Below are 15801 nucleotides of genomic sequence, written 5' to 3' on the forward strand. Positions count from 1 at the left end.
ATTATTATTATTATTATTATTATTATTATTAATAATAATAATAATAATAATAATTATTATTATTATTATTATTATTACAGTAGTTGCCTAGGCTATTTAACTCCACCCTTACGAAAAAGTAGTATACTTCAAGTTTATTTTGTGAAGTATACATAAGTAAAGTTCAAATAGATATTTCCCAAGTATACTTTAAGTAGTAAGTATACTATCAATGTACTAGTAGTGCACTTGTAAGTGTACTACTTTAATACTTCTTGGGACTAAATTGGCACACTTTTTAGTTTATAAAAGTATACTTTTAGGTATACTTTAAGTGTAAGAATAATAAACATTGAGTACACAACTAGTTTATACGTAAGTTTTATTTTGTACTGCAACAAAAAGTATACTGATAGTTTACTAGTTTTATACTTGTAGCCCACTTTTTAGTTTGTGAAATCCATCCATCCATTATCTATAACCGCTTATCCCATTCGAGGTCATTCGACATGTATATACTTGTAGCCGACTTCATAGTTTATGAAAGTGTACTTTAAAGTATACTCGGTAAACTACTAGTTTAATAGTTTTTATATGGCAAGTACACTTGTAGCCCACTTTTTAGTAGAGATTCGAGTCTGAATAAGAATACTTAATTATACTTTTCGTAAATGTATCTCGATCAAAAGATTAAGAAAAAGTAGGACTATAAGCCAAACATACATAGACTTTTCTGTATACTTGTCAGTATGAGCCAGGTCTACTTAAGTATACTTTGTAAAGTATATCTCTGATAAGTAGCCCAGAAGTCTTTATAGATATTTAAATCAATATCCTCCTCACAAACACTAACCATAAACTTCCATGCAACATACACATAAACTTGTCTTTTTTGATATATTTACTGTATTGTTATTGTTGTTATTATATATATCTTGTCCTAATTGTTTGTTATCAGTATTATGTAGTCATATTATTTCTTTATATTAATCTTGTCTCTATAGGTGGAGGCTTCAGATAAGCCTAGTGGGTTTTTTGCCTCTTCCTGCACTGTATATTATTCTTTTCTTTTTTTTTTTGTTATGTTGTATAGTCTTAAATTGTGCAAAATAAATAAACAAATAAACAAATAAAGTACATAAAAAGTAAACTGAAAGTATACGCTCTTATTTTAAGCTTAAAAGAAGTATACTAATAACACACTTGAATAAGCATCTTTTTTTGGTAATGGAACTTTCTTATGATGAACGAAAAATAAGCATGGATTTTTTTTCCAATGAAGAGAGAACAAATTATTTTATAACTGATACTGAGATTTGGTGACTGATTAACTTAGAAATGGTTCCCTTCTAAGTTAATCATTAAGTTAGTCATGTTTTGTATTAGCCTATTATTTTCCATGACATGTTTTGTAATTCAGGGATTTATTTATCTGTAATAGGTAGCCTATATTCTTTACAGATATAGCCTTATGTGAGCTATAACTCTTGTTAGTTTGAAGTAAGTGGGGTAATATCTAGTTAAAGGGCATTTTGCATGGAAACAGACTGGGCTGTCCAGTCTTTTTCAGTGGTCACATGACAAGTTTTTTTCAATTTTACTGCATCAAATTAGCCAGAGAAACACCGGAAACACGTAGTTCCTATCCTACAAAATAAAACGCATACACCGTTGAAGGCAAGGCAGGGCAAGGCAAGGCAGCTTTATTTGTAGAGCACATTTCAGCAACAGGGCAGTTCAAAGTGCTTTACATAAACATTCAAGAACATTGCGACAAAGTGCAAAATAACATTAAGACATAATTAAAACAGTTATAAAAATATTAAAGATTAGAAAATAAAAACAAGCTTAAAATAATAGCTAGGATCGAAGCTAAAATAGAGTATAACACACAAGAGTAAAAGCTCTAGTGCAGTATAAGATCATACGTTTAAGAGAAAAAAAGTCGTAATATTATGAGAATAAAGTCATAATATTACGATAATAAAGTCATAGGTTTACGAGAAAAAAAGGTTGCAATATTATGAGAATAAAGTCATAAGTTTACGAGAAAAAAATGTTGTAATATTATGATAATAAAGTCATAAGGCAAGGCAAGGCAAGGCAGCTTTATTTGTATAGCACATTTCAGCAACAGGGAAATTCAAAGTGCTTTGCATAAACATTAAAGAACATTGCGACAAAGTGCAACATTACGATATAATTAAAACAGTTATAAAAACATTAAATATTAGAAAATAAAAACAAGCTAAAAATAAAAGCTATAGGATAGAAGCTAAAATAGAATATAACACACAAGCGTAAAAGCTCTAGTGCAGTATAAGATCATTATCTGGTTTAATAAAAGGCAGCAGCAAACAGGAAAGTTTGAAGCTTTGATTTAAAAGAGCTCAGAGTTGGAGTTGGTCCTGCAGGTTTCTGGGAGCTTGTTCCAAATATTTGGTGCATAAAAACTGAACGCTGCTTCTTCTGCATGTTTAGTTGTGACTCTGGGGACACTAAGCAGACCTGATCCAGATGACCTGAGAGGTCTGGATGGTTCATAACATAGCAGAAGATCATAAATATATTTTGGCCCTAAACCATTTAGTGCTTTGTAAACCAGCAGGAGTATTTTGAAATCAATTCTCTGAGAGACAGGGAGCCAGTGTAGAGACAGTGTAGTTGAACGTCAATGTCTGCTTTTATTTTGAAATGTAAAACCGGAAATGGTTTACTTCATTTACTCACGCTTAACGTTGTTGCTGCTACTGCTCTTCATCCGTGTGAACAACGTTATCCGCTATTTGACGTCGCAGTTGTGGCCGCTAGTATATTTCAGTGGAGTTGGAACAGTTTTAAAGACTTAAAAAAAAGGTAAGTGAATGACAAGAATTTAAAATTTTGTTAAAAAAGAGAGAAACTTTCCCCAGAACAGTTAAAAATAGACGCTTAACTTTAACAGCATATAAAACACTGGAGGAGTTCAGACAGATATAAGTGTTGTCTAGGTTACACTGACCGTTACCTTAAACTGCAGAATATATGTGTTGTCTAGGTAACACTGACCGTTAGTTTGAACTGCTGCGGTGAAAATAACGTTTAAGCTTAGAAACTAAAGAAAATCAACGTGTTTTAGTGAATAAACCGTCGACTGTTGAGTCCAGTTCTGCTTTTAGCACCTCACTAACGTGAAATTAAAGGCGTAATAACTCTCAACCTTACTTCAATTGGTTAAAGTTAACTCCTTAGATGTTGTTTGGTTGTTTTTCTGCTCTCTGTGGTTGTTTATCCCCAGTGGAATTCATTATTTTTAAGCTGGGAACATGGGATGAATTCACTATTAAAAGGCTGGTTTTATCTACATTTGTAGATGGTGTAACATTAATTTTGTTCCCACCTGTGTGTAATGGTTTTACCTTAGAAAGAGTGTAAAAATCCCTGTTGTAGATCTAAAAAAGGCTACCTGGATGACCACCTGTCACAAGTCCACCTGCTAACAGATACACATCATGATGTGTGGGGGGAAAAAGACATGTGAAACTATAGAAAATAACCTTTAAACTAGCTAAGCTAAAGATATTCAACTTTTTTTTTGTGACTGTTGAGTCCAGTTCTGCTTTTAGCACCTCACTAACGTGAAATTAAAGGAGTAATAACTCTCAACCTTACTTCAATTGGTTAAAGTTAACTCCTCAGATGTTGTTTGGTTGTTTTTCTGCTCTCTGTGGTTGTTTATCCCCAGTGGAATTCATTATTTTTAAGCTGGGAACATGGGATGAATTCACTATTAAATTGCTTGGTTTTAACTACATTTGTAGATGGAGTAATTTTGTTCCCACCTGTGTGTAATGGTTTTACCTTAGAAAGAGTGTAAAAATCCCTGCTGTAGATCTAAAAAAGGCTACCTGGATGACCACTTGTCACAAGTCCACCTGCTAACAGATACACATCATGATGTGGGGAAGTAGGGCATATGAAACTATATGGTGGGAACAAAAGTAATGTTACTCCATCTACAAATGTAGTTAAAACCAGTGATTTAATAGTAAATTCATCCCATGTTCCCAGCTTAAAAATAATGAATTCCACTGGGGATAAACAACCCCGTCGTGCCACTTTATACCACAGAACGCTCTTTCTAATGTCTAAACCATTACACACAGCACACAAACCTACATAGCTGCTCAAGGTTGTTTTTCAGATGCTTATTTCTGCTTTTTTTCCCCTACACAGTCAAGGGCAGGTCTCTTGTATGTGGGCTTTTTAGAGGTGATAAGATGTGAACAATAGTGAAACTGTTTAAATATGCTATCAGATTATACAATTTTTTTTCTTTTCAAGTGCTAATGAAAGTAGTTGGAGGGCTTAGACTTTGCATGTGGACTAAAAAGCCTTAGAATAGAGTAAATTTGTCATGAGTGACTGGCTTGCTCAATAGACCCTTAAAAATTTGTGTATACAATGTGACCTCAGTTCAGTGTTCTCACAGAAGCAGGGCCTCTGGACCATGACAATGCTGTCCCACAGTTACAATACTTTGCAGTATAGTTAATGAAACTGTATTGGAGAAGTTAAGCGTCACTCCAAAGGGCAACACACAAATATGACACACATTAATCAAACAGCATCATGGCCCTACTGGCCGTGTTTTCTCTTGTAGTGGAAATTGGCAATGACTGAGCCTGTGACTGTCTGTTTTTGGCTTTCAAGTGCACACTGAGAGCCACAGGACGTTGTTTATCAAGGCGCAGACATAAGTATCTCTCTAACCTTCAACATTTTGTGTCTACCAGTATAAGAGGCACACTATGCTAAGTCGAGCCAATTCACAATGATTTAGATGGTTTGTTCTTGTACCGAGGATGTACGCTATGAATTATTTATCGCTCATTGACATCAAGTTGTAGCTGAAACTTTTTCTGTTTGTCCATGTCTTTTCTCTGTCTTTCTCCATCCCTCTTGTGTCCACCATTTTTCTGTCTTTTTTTCTCTCTCCATTTCCCTCACCGTGTGTCTCATACACTCATATGATTACTTGCTACTGAATCACTCCATAATGAGGTGAGAGGAGGAGTATCTCACTGGTTCAGAGGACGCATTGAGCAGTCTGACTGTCAAATTACACAGGCTAAATGAAGAGCCCTGTTTTGCATGAAGTGATAACTGGTCAGTGACTAAAATGACATTAAATTCAGCTTCAAGACATTTTTAAAAGGGATGAGAACCCGTCATTTGGTGATGAGTTTGTACATCTTGTGAAAACAAGATTAGTTTGACATGGAGGAACTTTTCTTTTTCTCACAAAAAAAAAAGTGGAAATTTGTGAGTGCATTTACATTACCGTTGTGAGACCTACACTCAGTTTGGTACACCCAGCTTAAACTGATGTAGTCTAATACAACAGTCCTGTAATAAGTCCTACGTTCATGAAAGATATCATTTCCAGTTTTTGTTGAAAGCTTGTGGCGTTGTTGACGAAATATTCAAAGAACCTCTCAACATTTTGTTGGATTTCTTGGTACAATTTTTTAGTCAAAGTGATGTTATTATGAGGCGTTGTTTTTAATTTGTATGTATGAGTAATAATTTCCAACATCTGGGATTTGAGAGTTGGCTCAAATCTATGTTGATATGCTGTCAGAGAGTCAAAACTTTAGGTCAAGATATAAGCAAATTGGACTTTGTGAAATTGTATTGTGAATTTTAAGTCAATGGGGCAAAACATCCATTATTATCCTTTACATATGTTGCTGCAGTGAATATTAGGGAAATGGACAGCAGAGAGAAAACATAGCATGGATCGTCAAAAAATTTGTGATATACAATACTTGCTGTCATATCAGCTCACGTCCACCATGGGAGGAAAACATCATGACCCCCATTTTTGTCACAGACGGATGACTTTAGTCCTAATAAGGGACTCGCAGGTTGAATGTGGTTGGTAGTTTGAGGTGGGTTACCATGGGAAACATCCTCCTGTGAAATGTTGCACCCTGAAGAGTTGGAGGCAAGTGTACACACACACATGCTTGTTCACTGGAGGACATTGTTCGGATGCATTTCTTTACTGGCAGGACTGAGTCACTATTCAATTTAATTGAAAGTGGGCTGAAAGCAGCAGTGTGTCTGGTGGAATGGTATATGAGTCATGTCCAGTGCGTATGCGCGTGCATGCGATTTTTTTTTTTTTTCTTTTTCTCGGCAATCCCTGTAAGGTCAACACCTTGATAGAAATCAGAGAGTCTGAGGAAAATGACTCTATAGTGGCTACCCAACTACTACGCTGTACATTATCCCACTTTTTACACGGCTACTCACTTAAGAAATCAATAATTTGACGCAAAAATTGTCCTCCAGAGTCTGAGATCAGAACTGCGTCCATAGCAACGGTCTGCTATAAAGAAATAACAGACCGTAGAACGCCATGATTGACCAATCAGAATCGAGTATTCAACAAAGTTGTGTAATAAAGTGAAGTAGCCTGGGCTAAATAAAAAGTTAGGGGAATGCCAATTTCCGAGATGTGGCAGCAGCACAAGAGCAAAGCCCAGCGAAGTTACTGTAGCATTTGACTGTTGAACATTGAGAAAATGAAGGTGAATTTTGGACTTGCATTCATTAGGTGGCTCCAAATGAATGCTAATTTGCTCTGTGTTTGCTGGATGTGTAACTAAGAGAGCCTTTTTGATACTGAAATTTTGAGACAGATACAGTTTTGGATATTTGGGAGTTTAAAGAATCTGATTTCCATGTGTCAGCCAATATTTTTTTTTTTTTTCATATTTCTTTTTTCTTTTTTTGCCTTTATTGAGACATTAGAGCTTAACAGGACACATAAGAAGAGAGAGGGAGATGATGAAATGAGAGGCCCTCCTGACAGGAATCAAACAGGGAATATTGCGGTTATTGTATATGGTATTTGTCTTAACTACCTGGCCTCCAGGATGCCCTAAATTTGGTTCTACAACTATTGTGACTGGGGCTGTGTATTGACAAGAATCTAGCGATATGATACGCATCATGATACAGGGGTTAGGATTCAATATATTGTTTGCGATACTGTAAGCAAGGTGATAAATTGTGATTTTTCAAAATCTAATTTTAGAAAAACTGTCATAGTATAAAGAACACACCACCATATGCATAAAACTTGAGTACAAAAAGTTTACTTTTTATGGAATCAGAACAGTGGGATCTGCATTTGCATTTATTTATCACAGTCCCTGTAACATCCAACATCATAGCACTACTTTGACCCTGAGAGGGCGCATATCTTTGCAAATTAAATAAAGTATTGGCCGAGTTCATCTTTGCATGGATACTGAATATTTTTGATATTTTCTTACACCCCTAATTGTGACCAAGATATGTAGCCTAGTGAGTGTGACATTTTACAGTTAAGAAATAAACTTGTTTGTGGTCTCCGGTTGACACACTATGTAATGGAGACACTATGTAATGTAGACACTGTTTCTAAATGTCTCAAAACATATGTTTGACATTTCAGTACTGACATTTCTTGTCACTTATCGGCCAACATTAACACAGATACTGATGATGTTAAATGATAAGCAAATGTTGGCTGATTTGACACTGACGGCCCGGACAATTTATCGGTCTAGTTCTAGTCAATTAGCAATTGTTTGCTAACACAGTAGCCAAAAGTTATGATACGCTTGCTGTATATTTTGAACTTCGGATAGTAATGATAATCTGCGTATATTTTTCCCCACATAATTTCAGTATAATGTGAATTAAATGCAGTTCAAGGCTCTGAAATAGTATTGCCTTATTACTTTATTAGAGTTGTTCCTATATGTAACAGTATCAGAAATGCGTCCGATACTTTCCAAAATTTGGGATCGGGTATTGGCGAGTACACCAGTCTATGCACCAATACAATACCATAATTTATTAACCCAGAAAAAAATCAACTTGTTTAACTGGAAATCAATTCTTCTTCATGGCTCCAAAACAGTAGCCCTCACTGTGCTGTTGCCCTGAATGTATCATGGCTGCCACTGGCAACTACAGTCAATCAGTAATAAACAGCTGTTAAATAACAATATATATTTTTTTTGTCATGCTGGTATCAGATTGGTACTTGGTATCGGCCGATACTGCAAGTTCAGGTATTGGGAAGGAAAAAATGGTATCAGAAAATTATGTCAATTAAGTATCAATGGACAGATTGTCACTGTGGCAGTCGAAGCAGTGTTGAACAGTCAGTTTCATGGTGAAAGTCCAAAGCTTATCTCACTGCAGAGCAGACGTGTTTATGTGTATCTGTATCGTTATAAGAAATTATGCTGTTCCCTCCACTTTTTCAGCAGTACATGTCTACCTATGTACTCAAAGAACAATACTCCTGCGTATTCTTAACACATCATAATATTGGTGCCAGTGTGTCAGTCACAAAATATTGCTATATTGATTGTTTGTCCTAGCGCTACCTATGGTTTTGGCACACATCAGAAGATGTTTTGAGCGCAAGCCTTAAATGTACTCTCACACAAAAGCCTTGTTACTCTTATATACTTTTTATCTAGAGAAATTGATAATTTGTGGTAAATAAAAAAAGACAATGGTATAACACTAATTTGTAAGAATTTCACAGAGAAGGAGGACTTTCTCTGTCCTTGTTTTACAATGGTATTTTTTGTTGAAGTCACTCAGAATGGAGGTTTTGAATTCTCCACATTCCTAGTCTGTTGGTATTTTTTCTACATCATGATCGCAGACTACCAAAACACAGCACTCTTTTCACTTGACCCTTGTGAGAAATGGGTTAAAGGGAATTGCAACTTGTTTTGGAGTATTTCCCAAGACTATGCAGTAGAGGGGCAGTGTAGAAGAGACAGCTGGACATCAGTGTATCATATAGACAAACTAAATTGGTTACATATCATCACATCATCATCATTCAGCACCCTTCGCTAATTAAAACAGTGTTTTAGCATTAATTATCCAGAATATCTGCATGAAGTATTAGTCAAAACTTCAGTCATGATCATACGTTTACGTCTCAGTCAGTACATATTGGAATTTACAACATTACAACACTAGTGCAGTTCGGTCAGTGTGTTTGTAATGACATGAGGAAAATTTTTGGTTATTATTGCATTTCACCATTGGTTGCGCAATTCAAACAAAGTCCAAAGTCAGGAAGTCAGTTTCAGTTTACACCATAATGTATTTCTGCCATCTAAGAAGTCAGTATTTCTTTAAGTAGATGTGTCTGTGTAGATCTATATGTATATGTTTACATTTATGACTGAAATTCCTGATTGACTGACTGATTATTGATTAAGCTTAAGTAAAAGATCTGAGTACTTCTTCCACCACTGGGTCCTAAGCTATGTTATTGTACACACATCCTAGCTCTCTTCAGCTATATCAGAATGTAAGTGATGTAGTAAACTCTGGCAGTGGAATTAGGTTAAATGTCACAGTCAACTCGCCTAGGAAAGAATATGTGAAACGTGTGAGAAATACTTTTTTAGCCTTGTGACATACTGCACGCTGTTAGTTACAACCTCGTCACTATGGAAGTGTTCAAAGAGGGCAGGAGACGAGGCCGGTCATGTGTTTTTTTGTGTCAGTGCTAAGTTGTGGCTGAGGTCTCATAATAATAATATGTCAATGGGAGACCTTTACCAAGCTAGTATGACATGGTTGGTACCAATGGATTCTTTAGGTTTTGTATTTTCATATGATAGCAGTATCTTCATTCTAGCTTTAAAACTGAGCCCGCTACAACCTAAAAATCGCAAGTTGCATTAATGCTTTAAAGAAATTAGTGGCGTTAAAACGAATTTGCAATATCGCGTTATCTTTGACAGTGCTACCTTTTACACTTTGTTGCATTGTCTTAGAAATCACTTAACATAAACTCATTCCAAGATGTAGATAATGTACTTCAAAACTGAGGATACTGACAGGAAGCAGAGTTGAACCTGATGTCAGCCACCACTGATAAGTGCGAACAGAGAAAATGGAACATCCTGGCTATCTGTTTGTGTGTCAAATTGAAAGGGGATATGAGGCCTGAAACACAATTTCTGAGGCCCCCCGCCCCCGCCAACTTCACACACACAATGTTATTAGGTGAGCGCTAGTTTTAGAGAGTGTGACCAGATTCGACCAGTGGGCCCCCACCATGCGTTTCCCTCCTTCTTGTCAGTGTGTGTGTGTGTGTGTGTATGTACTTTCCTAGGCAACAGAATGCCCCATTGTGAAGGCAGCACAGAGACCCTGTTATTGGCAGCTCTCTGAGTGGGAGGGAGGGAGCACAGAGAAGGATGGAGAGAGGGAGAGATGAACAGAGAAGGAGACAGTGGAGAGATAAATTAAAATGTGCAAAGAGCAAAATACTGGTTGGAAACTGCAGAAAATTAAATAAAATCCCAGGAAAAAGGAAGTCAGCATGTTGATGAACAGATACACTGACTGTAACGAATTTACGAAGCGCCCACAGTTTTCTGTAATTTTATGTGAGTTCAGGTGAAAACTTTTTGTTAATTTCAGCAGTTAAAGGAACTCGTCGACATTTTTGAAAATATGCTTATTCGCCGTCTTACCGACAGCCAGATGAAAAGATCAATATCAATTTTATCTCTCTGCATCTAGTACATAGAATGGCCCAGGTCGTGTTTACCCTAGCGAAGCACAAACACAGGAAGCAGGTTTATCAAGAAGAGTAAAAAAAATAGTCCTTGCAACATCTCCAAAAATGTTGTATCTACTTGATACATCTTAGGTAGCATCCAATTTTCCCCAGATTTTGAACAAACTAAAAATGTACCCCCAGAATCATTTTAAAATAATACAAATAATTTAGCCCAAGGGCGCTTTAAATACACAGGATTCAATGTGTAAAGTCAGGTTTGTCTCAGAAGGTGTTTTGTTTCCATTTTGATGCAGAAAAAAAGTTCAATGAGAGGACAATAAACTAAGGTTCCTCCTGCCTCCAGTCTTTAAGCTAAGCTAGGCGAAACGTGTCCTCGATGATATGTTGAGGTCCTTCATACCTCTGTACTGGATGCTCAGAGGTACAGTTGACATCAATCTTCTCATCTGACTTTGGGTATGATGGCATCCTTTCAATTTAACCTAATCTTTAACCTAAACTCTGGTGAAGGAATGAACAAGAAAATATTTACTGCACTGTAAAGTTTGTATATCTGCCCACCAATATAACCCCTGATTTTTTAGACTGTTGGTCAGGTCGTAACCTCTCCTTGTGCCTTTGCTGAAAGTGATGCTGACTGTGAAAACTCCTTACTAAACTTACGATTACCCACAATGCTAATAACCGTATATCCTGGCCATGGCCATTAACATGGCGTCTCTTTTAACTGTTGTGCAGATGACACCTAGTTGTACCCGGTTGTTGTGTTAAGCTAACTGAGATTAGTTTGCTGAGTTCTCAACAGGATTGCTTGTTTAATTTTAAAAAGGGATATCAAAATCAAGCCTGTTGCCACAAAATATCAATGTTTTTATTGCATTAGAAAGATTTCACAAGTAACATCTGCTTTAAATATTGGAGCCTCGGAGATTATCTGACATGCTTTTATCTCGTTACACCGCCATTTTTGCAACAGCCTCTTCGCTTCGCTTTGTTTCACTTCACCCACTTCACTACAGACTGCAGAACTCAGCTGCCTTGCTTTGAACCAGAGCGAAGAGGTGTGACTGTGTGTTATTTTTTCACTTAGTTTTTATCACCCTCTATATTAGCATTTAACACTTGTGCCTCTTGATGTTGTTCCTTAAAGACACCCACCCATCCACACACACACACACACACACACACACACACACACACACACACACACTGAACACACCACACAGAACACACAAGGCTGATTAAGGGCTTTTCTGGACCAATGTGCTGAGGTGAAATATTGCGTCTGGCCAAAGATGCTGAGACCTGCTAGTTAAATCTGTGTGTTCAAATGTCATTTTTGGGTGTGTTTAGTTTATGAGTAACTCTCCAGTGACAACTGAAGACCAATGAGACTGTAATTCATCATGTTTCAGAGTGAACAGTTCCTCAATTCAAAAATAGGAACTGCGTTTGATCAGAGAGCAAGATTCACCCTGTGTCCCTGTGCTCTGTGGTCCCTGCTGTGTTAGAGGAAACATTTGACAGGAAATGAAATGCCCTCATTTCAACATACTTCACACTCTGGCGAATAGCCTGTCTCGGACTACATAGTGTGGTTTACTGTAAGCTCGCGCTGCCTTCCCCGCCCTCGCTTCTAGCTACCAGATGAAATCAGGCCCATATTTTTAATGTTTACTATTTTGCATAATCTGTTACTGATCAGACAGCCAACACGTGACAGAATATTAATGTGAAGCGAAACAATATACTCAGCCTCTGTTTTTATTACTTACATTTAATCTTTTGAATTTTAAGTTTTACTATTAAAGTAAAATATATTATGCTAATGAAAAGTTGCATAGTAACAATGATTTTTTTACATCCTACTTAAAGATTTATCAGCCTGTTTTAAGTGTAGTTTAGACAGCTTAGGTTCTTGTAATAAGCAGATGCTAAGCAGGCCTTATAAAGTAAATATTGTGCAGTTACGCCCCAGATTAACAAACTATAGACCACCTACTTATCCTTGAGTATTTGAATGTTTAATTTTAACTTATATCTTGCTTTCATGAAGAAAAATTGGTAAAGACATATTACATGATTCAAGCAAATTTCGTATTTTTTTTGTCATAATTTGTGTAAATTAAATTACTCTCTTTCTAATTTGGTGAAATATGGAGTATTCTCAGGAGCTAAAAAAATGATAGGGATGCACCGATCCCGATACCCGATATTGAGTTAAATAGCTGGATCGGGTATCTGTGACAAGGAGCCGATCTATTCAATTCAATTCTATGTTTATATACTATATACATTTTATACTGGAATTTTAATTCCTGTTTAAGTTTTTACCAATTTGTTGCTGCATTAAAAAGGTTTACATTTCAATTGTAATTCCTGTTAATTTTGAAGATTTTTACCCAGTTGCTGGTGTACTATTTATTATTTTAATAATAAATACAGTTCAGTAAATGTATATCTATGTATTTATTTGTTAGGAAAGCAATGTTTAAGTCAAGACTGATGTTGCCTTACACATAAAAGAATGATCCCAGTCACTTCCACACAGTGATGCATACAGCTTATTAATTAAACACTGGTATCGGATTGGTACTCGGTATCGGCCGATACCCAAAACCCAGGTATTGGTATCGGTATCGGGACTGAAAAAGTTGGATAGGTGCATCCCTAAAAAATAACTTTAAAGTTAAATAAGTAGTTATCCAGTAGAGTGATTAGTCACCTAATATTGAGCTGAACTGACAAAAAAATTGCAATCAAATGTACATGTTCTAATAATGGTTGGCTTAGGCACATATCAGGTTCCTCAGTACAAGTGATATGAGGTATAGAGGCTCTTGTGTGTTTGTATTGAGGAAAGACTGTTTGTGTGTTTGTATTGAGAAAAGACTGTTTGTGGCTCTGTCTTGGAAACCTCCAGCTTCCCTTGTGGTCAAAAGCACAAGGCAGAGGTAAAACGGTGTGAGTGCAGTAAGTGTTTGATAATTATTTTCACATCAACAAAATAGCTTTTGAGGTATGGTCAGATTCAATAGTCAGAATTAGTTTTTGCTGATGTTTTTGTCATAGCTCCATTTTATGCATCACAACAGTCCTTACAGAGCTATTTGTTACAGTCATGCAGGTTTGCATCATGTGAATGCCTGCAGCTGTCACTGCCTGCTTTTTGCTAATCAAGGCCTGGCATTGTGACTCATCTGCATGTGAAAACTTCAAAAAGAAATCCTCATACTTTGGACAGTTTGAACACTGTCATGATGTACATTATTCATATCCTAAGACGAACTGCGGTACATCAAGACAGTGCTAATGGAAAAGGATGGGAATGCCTTGTGGGAAGCTGATCTTGAATCTTCTTATGCAGCATTCAAGTGTGTGTTGGAGAGATGTAGAGAGAATTGAGGGAGTCTGTGTGAACGTGCTGTGTGTGCCAATACTTGTGTCAATTACACTTCCTCCCATAGTGGTCTGTTGTGTGATAGTGGTACCGTACTGACTGTGTTGACTGCTCAAAATGAATACTTTTTAAAGTAAAGATTAGTGTTTTATGCTTTTACAGAACTGAGATTTGAGGTTTGCCTGGTATGTTAAACACATTAGACAGGGAATACAGATCTAATATGATCATCTGACCTACTGTAAGTAGTGACCTGAGCACTTTCTGAATACACAATCCACAGTTTGTTTTATCTGTTCAAGCAGTGTATAGACAATAAAGTGAGCAGAAGTGCTGTTAAAAATGACAGTGCTTGTTAAAATGACTAAACCACTAGGGGATCTTACTGTTGAGACATTAACACAACTTCCTCTTTTACCGAGGTGGTAGTCACCTACCATAACAACAGTTTATAACACACAATTGTGACAGTTGGCACTACTGTCTATATATATATGGCCAACTCTTGGATGCATACTGTCGTCATCTTGATTATTAATCATCATTATTTTTTTTTTCAGGAAGCAAAATTTATTTTTGCACTTCCACAACACATTTCGCAATGCAGGATTTCTCAAAATAGTGTAGAACGTAGGAGGTATTTCGCATCATGTGGTCTATAACCAGACTAATGTGACACACAATGACCCATTTTTAGGAACTAAAACAAAATTTTCAGTTTAAATCAGGATAAACTAGAGACCAACTTGTGATGGGATCACGCCAGCTGTGACACCAAATCAGACCAGGGGCATTATTTTTAGCCCTGATTTTTTGATGGTTCTAAAGATTATCTTTCCAGATATTCCCGTAATGTGAGGTATATTAAGAGTGTTTTTTACATCCCCAATCGACTCGGAAGTCCATCCTGGCTGCAATGATCTCAAATCGTAAATGTTAAACATGTTCAATATTTACGATTCAATATCCTGTTGTGTGCGGGGAACCCCGTGGACAGCCGATGACGTAGTCATGTTGGAAAGGACGATAGCCAATTGAAAACCAAGCTGATTGAAGATGGAAGGACAACCGTCGCCGTTATTGCGGCCGTGGCTAATGCATGAGCTAATGCAACACACGAAGCATAAAGTAGTAGTAAGATGGACCTCAGAAATGGAGGACCAACATGTTAATTTGTGGTAACAACACACGTGCCTCCATGACTTCATCCATCCATCCTTTGTGAATTTTCAGTACAAAGTGCAAAAACTAACATCGCTAAATCTTCCTGCCCATCGTCCGCCATGTTTGTTTACACTAAAGTCACGTTTCATCACGAGAGATATTGCAAGATTTCCGTTTTTTTAGTCGGGACTCTTGAATGGAATCTGTTAGTGTGTGGTGTGCTGTTTTTACCTAATCGTTGCTCACCACACACTATAGGAACAAAACTGTTAAATTTAACATAACATGTCGTTATGTGGGGGGGTCTCCCATTTTGAAAATCTGTTAAGATTTGAAAAATCTTTTAGTGTGGGCCAGCCTTTACACGGTTGTGATGCTATTATGGTGACAAAATCTGTCCACAGAGAGACAGACAGACATAAAGAAATGACAGAAAGAAATGAAATGAAATAAACGAAAGAAATATGAACACCTGCCAAAGTACTCAAAACTGCCTCTGTAGTAGTTCCTGCTGTAGTAGGTGTCTCCAGAACCACATTTTGTCATGATGACTCACACACAGACTCACAAGGTGGAAACAATACCAGCGTCGCTGACGCTGCTAGTAAAAATCTTTGTTTGGAGCTGACTTTTCTTGAATTTCTTG

General features: G+C 36.8%; 1 protein-coding gene across 2 annotated transcripts in view; it reads left to right on the forward strand.

Moving 5' to 3' along the window:
• The first annotated feature begins 2706 nt into the window (after nt 1-2706).
• LOC119491261 (arf-GAP with Rho-GAP domain, ANK repeat and PH domain-containing protein 1-like) overlaps nt 2707-15801 on the forward strand; it is a 57439-nt gene continuing 44344 nt past the window's right edge. For both annotated transcript variants that reach the window (XM_037775075.1, XM_037775077.1), the window contains exon 1: nt 2707-2832. The gene's annotated coding sequence lies outside the window, so the exon portion shown is untranslated. The remainder of the gene's footprint in view (nt 2833-15801) is intronic.

The sequence above is a fragment of the Sebastes umbrosus genome, chromosome 7 (genome assembly GCF_015220745.1).
Source record: "Sebastes umbrosus isolate fSebUmb1 chromosome 7, fSebUmb1.pri, whole genome shotgun sequence".
NCBI lineage: Eukaryota > Metazoa > Chordata > Actinopteri > Perciformes > Sebastidae > Sebastes > Sebastes umbrosus.